Source organism: Zalophus californianus, chromosome 8 (genome assembly GCF_009762305.2).
Source record: "Zalophus californianus isolate mZalCal1 chromosome 8, mZalCal1.pri.v2, whole genome shotgun sequence".
NCBI classification, from domain to species: Eukaryota; Metazoa; Chordata; class Mammalia; order Carnivora; family Otariidae; genus Zalophus; species Zalophus californianus.
The window spans coordinates 64,635,268-64,649,387 of record NC_045602.1 but is presented as its reverse complement, the minus strand read 5'-3'; the positions used below and the strand labels follow the sequence as shown (position 1 = coordinate 64,649,387).

The 14,120-nt window shown below is 38.8% G+C and overlaps 1 long non-coding RNA gene across 4 annotated transcripts in view; it reads left to right on the top strand.

Moving 5' to 3' along the window:
- The first annotated feature begins 1,188 nt into the window (after positions 1-1,188).
- Positions 1,189-14,120, top strand: part of LOC113938078 — a 428,734-nt gene continuing 415,802 nt past the window's right edge. For all 4 annotated transcript variants that reach the window (XR_004820261.1, XR_004820262.1, XR_004820260.1 and 1 more), the window contains exon 1: positions 1,189-1,306. This is a non-coding gene — a long non-coding RNA (uncharacterized LOC113938078). The remainder of the gene's footprint in view (positions 1,307-14,120) is intronic.

Genomic DNA, 14,120 nt, shown 5'->3' with positions numbered 1-14,120 from the left:
TATAATGAGTGCATTTAAGATTTTACCTTACCTCTGATTAAGACTTTAGCCATTTTGTTATATAATACTTTCAATTCTGCGTAGGTCTTTAAATTCTAAGTTTGTTACAATTTTCATTGGAATTTCCTCATTTATCTTTGTATTAGTTTATTTTTATTGTGTCTAAAAATTTTATGAACACTTTAAGAACTTCCAGTTTCTAATATATTTTGACAATAGTCAGAAAGTAGCCTGACATTTATTCTTCAACATTTGTTATTTGGTTGCTCCTGAATACCATGGACCAGGAGACAGATTTAAAGCTGTGTAAATAGTAAGTGCTATGACAATTCCTCCTTGCGAAGGTTAACATAATTTAGTTTCTGGTCTAATGCAGAATAAAACATCTCACTTTTCTAGTTATAAAAATTTCACTTGCTGTCACTGCAGGGTGGGGATGTATAGATGTGATGTGAAGTACTTTATAGAAAGTAAGAGAATGAGCTTTAGTACCAGGCAGCGTTGATTTGAATCCAATTTTGTTATTTAATATGGCATTGGGCAAGTAACTTTAAATCTCAATTTTAATTTACCTGTATGGAGTTTATACGTTTTTAAACATCATCTACCTCTATAGAAATACATGCATTGGTCCATGCCCTGAAAAACAACTGTGTGAGAGGGTGATTTTACTAGGTGAGGTGGGCCTGTTCACTGCTTTGTAATCTTTTCTGTGTGAAGTTTTGGGGCTATCAGAATTTGAAATGGCTACTTTCCTAGACCAGGTACAAACTTTCTAATAAAATTTGCTTGGAGAAGACCTAAAAAGACAATTTTCTTTCCACGTTGATATTCAAATGAGCAATGTGCTGACTTCAGCTTTTCTTTCTCTAGTAAGATGGTAGGAAATGAATTTGGTGATTTTTTTTTTTCCACTGTTGGTTATCTACAACACTGGAATTTGCAGTCATTTAAGTTTCCCTCTGAGCAGCCAAGAAATTAGTGATATTCTGCCCATGTATAAGGCAATATCTTTATTGTCCATCAGCTTTGGTTTTCAGCAGCAGCTACGGTGATTTTGATTTTGGTTATGTGGCTCTCCCTAACCCCTGATGGAGCACAGGCCTGTGAGTTCTTGAGTCTCTGAGATGCCGGTTGTACTATGATAAGCTGGGGAGCCTGGCAGACCTATCAGTTCACTTGCAGGGCCTCTGCAATTTGCTCATGTCCCTGTGAGACAGCACATTCTGTGTTGGTACAAGGCCACGGAGCCCACAGCTGTGACTAATCATATGGTGTTCCCTGAGGCTCTCCCAGAGAAATTGAGGTGGGTGGAAGTATGCATATTGAAAAATTGGGTGCATATTATGTTTCTCAGTGTCCTGTGGTTGCGAGGGTACAATGGCAAAGTAAGGAAGCACTTTTCTTTCCTTTTTCATGGGTAGCACCACTCCAGGCTTAGAGAGGAGAGCAGATCTTAGTCTTTTTCTTCATTTCAGAAAAGTTTTGCTTTTGAGTTTTCTATATATTTGTGGTTGTTTCAAATAGTTGTTTTTTAAAGTTCTGTGGGGGGGGGTTGCTTATCTTGGCAGATAAGAGCATCAGAAGGCATATATCAAGCTTAATAACAACTCAAAAATAGCAAGACCACAAATGCTTGAACTTTTTTCTAAGTGACATCTCTTAATAACCCAGTGCATTTAAAAATTTGGTTACTAACATTTTCATAATCATTTTAGGAATGCAATTTATTTCTGTGGAAAATGGAGAGCAGAAATCAAGCAGTTTTCCTAAGATGAGGATTTATCTATAGCTTTTAAAGTAATTTTTTATCCTCAAGGAAATGGAATAGAAACAGCAGAATTGTGGCACCCCTGTAGAGGTTGGGTTTGGGCAAATATATCTTCATTTGTTAAGTTGTTTACATGTTTATAGCAAGCCTTGCTCTCAGGAACAGACAGAGAATTCCTACTCAACCAAATGTTGCCTTTGCACCATGATTCTTACTTTCCATGTAAGCCAAAGGAAGTTGCATATTCATTTCAAATTTGTTATTTGGCTTACTGAGACTAGAGACATACTAAACTATGAATTTTTAAATCCATGGATTATTAAAAAACAGAGTTTTGCCAATTCTTTTAGAAATGTGAAAAAACAACTTGGGAAATAGGGAAAGTATTGAGCTTGAAAGATTGGATGGGGAGAAGTGAAAGGAAAAAGAAATGAGAGATTCTTCTCTATAGTCAATGCCTTTTGTCTTAGAAGAAATAAAAAAAAGAAAAGAAAAAAAGTGGCTTCCCTTAAGCACGTGAAAGGTGTCCACATTTTATCTAATATTAAAAATCATGACGTGTCAGATGGCTGTCAGGATTCTGAGGCAATATTAACTTTCATTTCATGGCAGTGCTCTGCCACTACCGATTTTACATTTAGCAGAGTCCATTTCTTCATCTCAGCTTCGGAGCTGCTAAATTCAAGATTTATTGATCTAGTGTCAATCATAGGTGCTTTATTTTCTGAGTTCTTGCCTCACCTAACTGACTGTAGGCCCTGGAAGAGAGACACTGTTAACATTGATGAATATGTGTGAAGGCATGACAAGTGAGGGAGGAAGGGTTTAGAAGGGTCAGTTTGTTTGAAGCATTAGTGCTAATTGAGAGTTCTAGGTCATGGAGCTTCTAGGTCTTGATGCTTTGCTTCAGTTAAAAGTAGTCGGAAAGAGGTCCTCTAAAGCAGCACATGAATCATAAGGAGCATTCCAGGTGCCAGGCAAGGTGCTGAGTTACTTAATATTATCTTTTTCATTTTCATATGAAGTAAGGATAGTCAACCCCATTTAAAAGGTGAAGAAAGTGAGACTTATGGAGGAGAAGTCTTTAGCCTAAGGTAATACTGTGGAGATGAACCTAGCAGCAGGCACTCAATCCCAGGTCTCTGTGATTCATCATTTTTCTTTCCTTTCAGATGCAGTTGTAAAGTGTAGTTGTCATGGATTGCTTAAAGACCTACATTCTTTTGTGCCTTATATGTAGGGATAAGAAAAGAAATCTATATGTTCTAATTACCATAATCTGCAAGATTGTTCAAAATTAGGGGTAAACAAATTCTTACCCACTGTCTGTTTTTGTATGGCCTGTGAAGTAAGAATGTTTTTTACATTTTTAAATGGTTGAAGAAAAATTAAAGAAGGATATTTCATGACCCATGAAAATGATATGAAATTCGAAGTTTGGTGAATACAAATGAAGTTTTATTGGAACACAAGTACACTCATTTGTTTATGTATGGTCTGTAGTTGGCTTCATACTATATGGCAAGGTTGAGGAGTGGTGACAGAGACCATATGGCCAGCATAGCCTAAAATATTTACTAGAACTGACATATAGTATGGAGAATGCTTGTGCACATTAAAAAATACATATGACAATATAAAAGAATTTGCAAGTTTCTTTGAAGGTATGAGGTGCCCTGGTGCATTTCAGTGTTGGTTTAAAAATAATTAGGTGGCCTTGGGGGTTGGTGTTTAGATAAATGAAAAGCGAATGCACAATAAACCATTATTCACAGAAGATTAATCATAGGAGAAGGTAAAACCTTTGCAAATGACATCACTAGCAATTCAGGATGAATTGTAATGACTGCATCCCTTTTTAGCTTTACTTATAAATTAAGTAGTAGTTCTGTTTCTACTTTTGCACTACATTTCTTTTTCCAAAATATCTATTTTTTATAATATTGGTATATATGTCAGTGTTTTCAGAAATGTACCAATTATCTTTGCTGCAGCAACTATACCAGAGTCTCTCAACGTGTGTTATACATGTATCAGAATTACTTAGGATGTTTGTTTTAAATAGAGATTACGGAGTCCCAGGCCAGACCTACTGATTCAGGACCTGTGAGGACAGGATTCTGTCTTTCAGCAAGCTCCCCACGTGAATTTCATGCACCCTGTAGAGTGAGAATTCCATGTTAAGTCATGGGTGAAAATATTCACGATTATACTAGGAGCATAGGTTTATGGGAGCAGGCAAGTAGGGTGTAGAGATTCCTGCAGAGAAATGGAGCAATATCAGGTTTCTGTAATCCCAGAGTGTATAAGTGAAAGCAAATATGGAAACCATCTTGCTAATAAGAAGCAGATTCATTCAGGTGGGCAGAGAAATAATGGAAATGAGGAAACTCATTAGAAGAATGGAAGCTGGCATGGACTGCTGCTAGTTTTTTTCTGCTTTATCAGAATATCATTGATTAAGGGCCTTCCTGGTATCCCTTCTTCTTCCTGGAAATGACCAGGTATGCTAGGCATTTTCTGTTTGCTCTTTCAGAACCATTCTCCATTCCTTTCCATCTACCCTATTCTCTGGGTGGACTGCATCAAGAGGCTGCATCAAGAGGCTTCCATGACCAGTGATTTCTAGTTGGGATGGCAGGAGATCAGAGGGAGGTAGGAGGGTGAAGCTCCTTTACTGTGGAACCAACTCTGGCTAAAAATCACTGCTCTGCTCAAAGTGGCCTTTCTTTCTTTCTTTCTTTCTTTCTTTCTTTCTTTCTTTCTTTCTTTCTTTCTTTCTTTCTTTCTTTCTTTCTTTCTTTCTTTCTTTCTCTCTCTCTCTCTCTCTCTCTCTCTCTCTCTCTCTCTCTCTCCTTCCTTCCTTCCTTCCTTCCTTCCTTCCTTCCTTCCTTTTGGAGGGGGGATGGGGTGGGGGAGGAGCAGAGGGAGAGGAAGAGTGAGAATCTTAAGCAGACTCTGTGCTGAGTACAGGGCCCAATGGGGGGCTTAATCTCATGACCTGAGCCAAAATCAAATGTAGGACGCTTAACCAGTTGAATCACCCAGGCACCCCTCCAAGTGGCCTTTTCTATATCATACTCAACTGCTGTCTTCTGTTACATTCTTTTGCCCTTTGCCCTTTTGCCCTACCTTCATTGTCCCCTTTGGTTTGAGGGTAATAAGTAATAAGTCCATGGTTGCAGACCCCAGGTTAACTGCAGAATCCTTTTTATTTCCCTACAACCTGCCCATATGTTTGTATATTTTAACCCCTCTGAATTACTCTAATTTGACTATGACATTTGTTTCCTGTTTGGACTCTACTGAAATAGCAGTGAATTATCTGTAGACAAAGTCTAAATGGAGAGAGGAGGCATCATCTCATCACTGAGCAATGGTTTACTTTATCAAATATGACAAACTTCTTGCTTCAGAGCCCTCACACATACTATTATCCCTGTCTAAGACTCTCCCCCCCCACCTGTTTGGCTAATTCATTGTCTGTCTGTCTGTCTATCTATCTATCTATCTATCTATCTATCTATCTATCTATCTATCTATCTATCTGTCTATCATCTATCTATATCTTGGTCCTTTTAAAAGTCTCACCTTGAATGCCAACTTCTAAGAGATGCCCTAAATGACTCCCCAAAACTAAATTATTTCCCTCTGCCATACCTTCTCATAATATGCTTTACTTTTCCTTAATTGTGTTCACCCATGTTATAAGTAATTTATCTTATATTGTCTTTGGCTATCTCTCACACTGGACTGTAGTTTCTAGGAAGGCTTTGAATAATTTGGGCTTAACACTTACCCTTCACAAGTGCTTTTGTTGAATATGTGAATAAAATATAGTTAGCCCAGCAAATTTCACTGTTACCCTTTCCCCCTGGGAAAGCCTATGACACATTTAAACTACGTATACTGCATGTTATTTTCTGTGCTTCTATAAACCTACACCCTTTCATGTGACCAATTATGCCATTGTCTACATGGACCTCTAGGTCTCATGTGAATGGTTTTACTTGTTTCCCAGAAGTTTGTCTATTTCAGGAAACATTTGGTGTAAGAAAGGAGGCAGAAACCTACCAAACAGATCGTTGATAATTGATAAATAATACATTATACAAAGTGGGAACAGCTGCATGGTAAATGTGGGACTGGTGCTGGGTTAAACTCAGTGAGTGGGCATTTACATTTTTCTGGGAAAAAGATCCACTGAATCCCCACTTTCCCTTTTACTTCTCTCCAAATAATTTCTAAGCAGAGACATTAGCAGACATGTATCTATAGTAAAAGGCTTTTCCTTAGAGAATCAGAGTGCCAGAAATTTTTAGGTTGTAAATTTGACAAAACTGCAAGTTTTTATTTGCTGTGGGATTCTCTTTTTGGGAACATAATAACATTTCCTAAATGAGTAGTCTGGATTAGATGGAGAGGAAAAAAATTGTTTAATCACTCCACAAATATTTGGAGATTGAGTAGCCAGTGGGAACTCCTCTTGATAATGCTTCATTTTTTTTCCATCCCAAACTCCTTATAATGTGGATTTCAGTTTCCTTATAGTCTAAGACTTTGGGGGACATAGATGTGAATGAGAAAGGTGCCTCTAGGGATCCATAAGGCTATGTGTTTTTCTTCCATATGTATTCCTCATTTCATCCATTCATAGTCCTCACGCCATTTCAGTTTCTCCCTTCATGGAACAAAATGTCCTGGCCCAGAGGATTCATCTCTTTCTCTTCTTGAAGGACTGCAGTCAGTGCAGTTTCTCTTGCCAGCTGTCACCTCATGCTGAGAAATCATGCAGGTAACTACCTTCTCCATGTCCTCACAATGCCAGAGACAGTCTTCTGCATTGCACCAAATGCCACTGTGAAGAAAAAGAAAATCAATGAAAATCTTCCTGCATTTCAGTATGGGCTGGCTTTCTTCCTTTGTGAGAGATTTCAGGGATCAAGAGAAAACTATTTAGGTCCTCTCTGCCACTTTGCTAATTTTTTGAAATTCCTTTGTTAAAGACAATTTAATGTCATAAGCCCAGTTTTAAAACATTTTTCCCTGGGTGAGGTAACATATAGCATGTTGTTATTATTCACATTTCATTGTGAATAAGACTGCCAGATGCATTTTGAAAGCAGATTTCTTGAGGGACAAGAAAACATGAGGACCCTGTTATCGAGCACGGAGAGGAGCAGAAAGGGGACATTCTTGCTCTCGATATAAGCATTATCTACTTTTGCCTAGACACATCCCTTATTTCAGTCTCAATCTGACCCAAAATTAGGACATTTTGTCAAGTATTGAAGGCATTCCAAATAAAATGATACACAATGAATTTTCTCTGACTTTGGTCAAGCCAGAGAACTATTTATTTCATTATTAACAATCTTCCAATGTATAATGTATGTATGTATCACAGAACGAATATAAAAATGCATGCATTTTAGACTTGTTGTTACATTTTTTTTCTTAATTCAATATTATCCAAGGCAGTAGGATTTCTAGACCTGTAAGAACACAATAGTATGGGGCGCCTGGGTGGCTCAGTTGGTTAAGCGACTGCCTTCGGCTCAGGTTGTGATCCCGGAGTCCCGGGATCGAGTCCCACATCAGGCTCCTTGCTGAGCAGGAAGCCTGCTTCTCCCTTTGACCCTCCCCACTCTCATGTGCTCTCTCTCTCTCATTCTCGCTCTCTCAAATAACTAAATAAATCTTTAAAAAAAAAATAACACAATAGTATGTGTTACTTTGTACCATTACCCTTCAGAGCATGCAAACAGGGAACATTTATTAAGCACTTCAAAATTTGTACCTCCATCTAGTGGTAACTGACAAAAATAACATGTTTTTAAATTGATTTTGTAGGCACTGGGAGAAGATAAATGGAAAAGTTCTTGACCAGCCAACATTCATTATCAATTCAGTTACGTTTTGGTAAGGAATGGAAGATGCAAAGCCTAGCTAGACATGGAGTAGGCAAAGGAAAGGCAAAGAATCTAACTCATGAAAGAGTAGGCTGAAATTTTTCCGGATAGAATAAGCCAGGGTTTCAAGCAGTATTTTTTTTTAAAGATATTATTTATTTATTTGAGAGAGAATGAGAGAGAGAGCACGAGAAGGAAGAGGGTCAGAGGGAGAAGCAGACTTCCCGCTGAGCAGGGAGCCCGATGTGGGACTCGATCCCGGGACTCCAGGATCATGACCTGAACTGGAGGCAGTCGCTCAACCAACTGAGCCACCCACGCGCCCTCAAGCAGTATTTATGCAGAGGAAATATCACAGGACTAAAGGATGGGTGGTTTGTTTTGAAAAAGAGGGTCAAAGAATTACTCCCATTTGCTCTTTTGCATCATCTAATGGCCACCCTTCATCATGGCTCTCCAGAGTCAGTCTCCTTGATGACAAAGAATGTTTCCAAGAGAAGTTCTTTTGGGATATGAAAGAATCCCTTGGTTTCCTTAAGTGTCTCATTTGAAACCCCAGGAGAGGGAATCTCAATAAAATGTTACCTTAAACTGATAGGAGCAAAGGATATCTGTTACCAGACTCAAGCCACCAAGGAGAAATGCTTAGTTGAGAGGGCAACTTGTTAAAAATGCATAAGTTCCTTGTCCCAGATTTTCTCAGGACCCCTTCTTACATAAATTCTTTCCAGTGTTATTCCTGAGAAGAGTAACCTGAGATTATTTAATATGAGCAAGACAGACTGGTCCATTTTATCTTTTTTGTAATGTGATAAAGGATTGCTTAGGTTTTTCAAATATCAAAGGGCTTTCATCTTACTAAGGGTGAGAGAAACTAGTAAGTCTAATGTCTCATTTATAGATTCACATTATTTATATAAAAATTCATGCTATCTATTGTTAGTTGCCTCAGTGCTGGAAAAATCTAATAAAGACCTTGTATATGCTGTTCCTTAGGCTTTGCCTGCATAAGGGACAATGACCTGAAAAACCCATTCTTCAAAGAATCTATCCCAAATGCCATGGACAACTAGAACAATTTATATTTTTTTATTTTTAAATTTCTGTTTTGAACCATAAGTGTTTTGATTTTATTTATTTTAGAGAGAAAGCAGGAGCGAGAGTATAAGCATGGGGAGGGGCAGAGGGGGAGGTATAGACGGGGGGGGGGGGGGGGAAGGGGAGGGAGCGGGACAAGCAGACTCCCCACTGAGTGTGGGCCCGATGCAGGGCTTGATCCTGACCCAAGCAGAAACCAAGAGTTGGTCGTTCAATCACCTGAGCCACTGAGGCACCCCTGAATCATAAGTGTTTTGATTCTTGGCTTTAGAGTGTTTATTTAGCCACTCTGCAATAAAGTAGTGATAGTGGTTATATCCTGATTTTCTTTTGAATAATATTTTATTCATTCATTTATTCATCCATTATTTCTTTCATTCATTTATTCTGGTTTGACTAAAAGAATTCCATCTGGATTCACATGGCTTTGGGCTTTAGTACATAGCTTTATTGTGTGTGCATTTATTTAACAAATGCTTATTTGTTGTTATGTATCAATGTCTGGAATTAGGTATAGGGATGCAATCATAATTTTGGACTAGGTGAGAGGGACTCTGTAGGAGTTGTTTCTTCAAATATATTTATGCTAAGTGCCAAAGCTGTAGTACCCATGACATAATTAATATTTACTTCAGATGACTTTTTACCTTTCTTTTGGTTCTGGAAAGATTTCTGCAAGGGGCTAGCTTTCTTAGTTTTTGTAATTCATAACTTAACTCTCCCTGTAGGATTCTGCCTGCTGTGGAAGCATTACTCTCCTGTCAGCTCTTACGTGTCCAATTCTGTCCTACTGACGGTACACCGCACTGTCACAAAGAACACTCCTAGGTCTGGGCAATAGCCAAGTGGAATTGTTGGTGGAAGTTGTGGAGGGTGTGTGAGCACTTAGGCTAGGGTGTCCACGTTACATCTGAGAAGCCACTGAGAGGCTGGGCAGAGCCTGGTTAGGAAGTAAAAGGCAAGAACTGCAGGACACCAGCAGGGGTGATCACAGCTCCCAGTGCTCTCAAACTGAGGATCATATGTAGGTAGGAGGCTAGGAGAGATTTTACTTGGCAGTCTCATAGTTCTATTTACAACTTTTAAATATTTAGCTATATATTATGTTGACTCCATTTATTCTCTTGCCCCCAGGCCTGCAAAGGTTTAGGATGGGCCAGATGGCTGCTTCCCATGTGCTGTCCCTGCTCTGCCCTGGCTCTGCTGGGTGCCACTGCCTCTTGCAGCTCTTCTGCAGTACTGCTCCTCAGGGCTACTCTGTCACTGCTTCTCTTGCACCAGGGCCTTTGCTGCTGATCCTCTTAAGAGGTGCTAAAACTCTCCGGGTGGGAAGGCTCTTTGGGAAGCCCACTTGCTCCAGGTTTGTTTTCAATGTTATCATCTCTCAGAGGTGAACCCGGGCAGTACTGCATGTGCTCTTATATTTGAAAGGGATATTGAGTGAAATACCTCTTTGTTTTTATATAGAGGCTTCACAGGACTCAGAGACAAGTCCAGTAGAGACAGTAGACAAATTCCTATGACAGAATATTAACCTGTGAGGAGATCAGGATTAAGTCATTTGCCTAAAGACATATAGAAATAAGTGACAGAACTATGTTTAAGTCCATGTTTCTGATTTCAAATCTAGGGCTCTGTATGAGGCTGGCACTTAGTTTCATTTTATCAGAATTTACTTCCTTTTGAATTATTCCTTAATTGTTTTATTCATGTTTATTTGCATTCTCTTAGGAGTATAAACATCTAAGGGCAAAGTCAGACATTGCCAGGGCACTGTATCTTCCAGAGCACATGGGATAGTGCTGAGAAAATAGTAGACACTCAGAATAAATTATGCTTAACATAAGTTTGGTCTTTGGGATACCAATATCATATAGCAAAGACAAAAAGTCTTCAGAATTATAAAAACCTGATTCAAGTCACTGCAACACCGCTTACTATTTGTGAGATCTTGAGCAAATTGCTTAATCTAAGACTTTGTTTCTTCATCTGTAAAATGGGCATAGTAAAAAAAAAAATTACCTAATTGAATGACTGTGATAACTCACTGATTAACATAGGTAAAACACAGAGAATATAACATTCTCTTAATAAATATGCTATCTAGCATCATCATTTTCTAATCAAATTTCAGAAATCACATGGCTTATAATATTTTGCCATCGTACTAAGGAGTCAATTTGGCCTAATAATCAGGAATAAGAACTCATTTTAAGACTTGTGTATGTGTTAGCAACTAGCTTTACCATTAACTCAATGATTGTTTTAATGATGTTGACAGCTGTAAATGGATTATTTCTTCACTAACATCAGTGATAAAAGCTTAGTAGATATCGAGGATTGTTGCATAGATTCCAGCAGTCATGAAGAGCTCAAGCATATTCATTTCTGGATATATGGTGGGCAAGGGACTGAAGTGGGCTGAGCTGGCATGAACTGTAGAACTGGGTCATGCTAATTTTGTTCTTAGTAAACTAATTCTCACAGTACAAAAAAAAATAGAACCATATTCTTCTCTGATCTAAATGCGAATCCTTATTTTCTATTTTTTAATATTTTATTTTATTTATATGAGAGAGAGAGAGAACACGTGTGTGAGAAGGGGGAGGAGCAGAGGGAAAGAGAAAGAATTTCAAGCAGACTCCGTGTTGAGCATGGAGCCCGACACGGGGCTTGATCCCATGACCCTGAGATCATGACCTAAGCCAAAATCAAGAGTCAGACGCTTAACCGACTGATTCAGCCAGGCACCTCCTTATTTACTATTTTTTGAGGAAGACATTACAAAAGATTTTTTTTAATCTATTTTATCACTTCATCATAACTCTAGAAATTAACACTGGTATGGTACCTCAGAGTCTTAAAAAGAAAGCACTGTTGAAAGAAAAATTGTCTTGCCTTTCTACTGTGTCATCTATATTAGATTTATTTGAAAGTTACCTGAGGACAGAAACCCTGCCTCTTTCCCTACTGTATACAGCTCAGGGCTAAATCCATGGTATGAAAACCATAGCAGGCAAATCTTCCCTCGGACCCCCCCCTCCCGATCATGCTTGCTAAAGTAGAAATCCTTGTATTTGATACAGCCCACAAACAGGCCACCTGCCAGTTGAAGAAACCTATTTAAAGAATTGACTGCAGTTCCACATCTATCTTTCAGCTCCAGCTATAGATGGTTTATTGTGCAAAATAAAAGGCTTGGGTAGTCAACTAACAGAGAAAGTAGAAACCTCTTTGTTTGTTGACAGAAATAAAATGTGTCTTGTCATAGGTGTTGATATCACATATTAAATGTCCCTGCTGGGGAACATGGGCACCCTAGTGTGGTGTGCTATAAATATTGATGTGATCACCCTGAACTGGCAGGGCGCCTGGGAAGCCATGAGAGGTATAGATAAAGGATTTTCATAACGATGTGCTCAGTTACCCTCCCACCCTCCTTTTTTCTGCTTTGAAATCTATGCATCTCCAACTAATTTCTTCCCTGTTCAGTCTCCAAAAGTCCCGATATTCCAGGAATATGGTTGAATACCCTCCCTCTTTTCAAACAGAACACTGAATCCTTTTATCTTTTACGCTTTGTATAGTTTTTACAACAATCCCTGCTTCCCCAGCTGGCTTCCTATCTGTGGAGTGAAGGGTTATCAGCTGCTGGTGAGGCAACATCCAGGCCATTTCAGCTGTAGGGGCAGAATTTTATGCTGTGATGTTATTTTCAGTTCAGGGGACACTTTGCAGTAATCGAGTTGACAAGTCTTTCTTAAAGTTACATGCTGACCGGAAGAAAATTGTTCTCTTTCTGAAGGCTGAGCAATTGCTGATGCTCACAGTGCAAAGTGCCAGGTATTTTGTGGCGTACGTATTGTTGTTTTACTGTTTACTAAGCCTTGCCAACCACAAGACCTAGTCTGAATTGTGACCAGATTGAAGTCAAAGTAGAGACCTATCATTTTTTTTTTTAAAGATTCATCTATTTGAGAGAAGGAGCATGGTGTGAGGGGCAGGGAGAGGGAGAGAGAATCCCAAGCAGACTCTGTGCTGAGCACAGAGACTGACACAAGCCTCAGTCTCAGGACCCTGAGATCATGGCCTGAGCCGAAACCAAGAGTCGGACACTCAACTGACTGCACCACCTAGGCACCCCAAGGACCCATCATTTAATTATAAGGATATATTATTGCAGCAGACTGCATTGTGGACAGTTTCTGCAATGATACACTTTATTGTTTTTGTCCACCAAATATTTATTGAGCCTCCAGTGCATGTTAGGCCCTGTTCTAGGTATGTGAATATGGGGATGGGCAAGTAAGGCAGACAGACAAGCTCTTTGCTCTCAGTCACATTCTCATAATAGGATTTCCAAATAAGCAAATAAACAAGGAACACATCAGTTATGAGGACTATTTATTACATTAAAATAGAATGGGAGACTGGGTGGTTATAATAGATTGGGTAGTCAGCAGTAGTCTGAAGTGTAAATTTTTAAAAGCTACCAGCAGATTATAGATGGAGTAAGATACTGTTCCAGGCAGCACTGTTAGCTCATGCAAAGGTTTTAACGTAGAATGTATGGCATTTTGAAGAATGGTTTGGTCAATACCTTTGAATATTTTTTAGTATTAAATGATAAGAGAGGCAAAGCTGATTGAGGATATATAAAAAGAGAAAAGGGGAACTACAAAGAAACTTAGTAGAAGCAATTCTTTAAGGATATTTTACAAAAAATAACTTCAGGCTCTTCCAACAAAGGTCTGAACAACAAGGACCAAGAACAGATACTGAGATTCCCAGTCTTAGCTAAGATGAGGATTTTGTTGGTAAAAGTGACTCTGTGATGGGTCCTCTATTCTCAAAAGGCTGTCTCAGCACCCTTAGTTTGGATGAAGTCTCTTTGCCTTGAGAAGCAATGACAATTCCCTTCTTTTGTTGTATCTGTTCTTACTGCTTGACATGGAATTTAATCAGTGTTGAATCCTCAGATTTTATAGATGATGTCAGTGAGTGAGCAAATGTGATAAATCTGCCTTCTTCCCGCAATTTGGAACTTAGACCAGCTGGAGAAGTATTTAGAATGTCTTGTCCAAATCTGTACCATTTTTGCCACTTTGAAGCCCTGAGAGAGAGAGAAAGTGGAGGAATGGCTTAAGGCAGAACAAGGCATTTGATTCAGAATATCACTTAAAATTGCTCTAGACCTTTATTTTTCAATATTTGGAAATGAACACCCTATGAGGAATGCTAATGAATTGTAGTAACTAGGTTAACTTGGTCAACTAGGTTGATTTCCTTTTGTGATCTCATAAGTATGCTTATTCCAGGAAAACTAATGATTTCTTTTT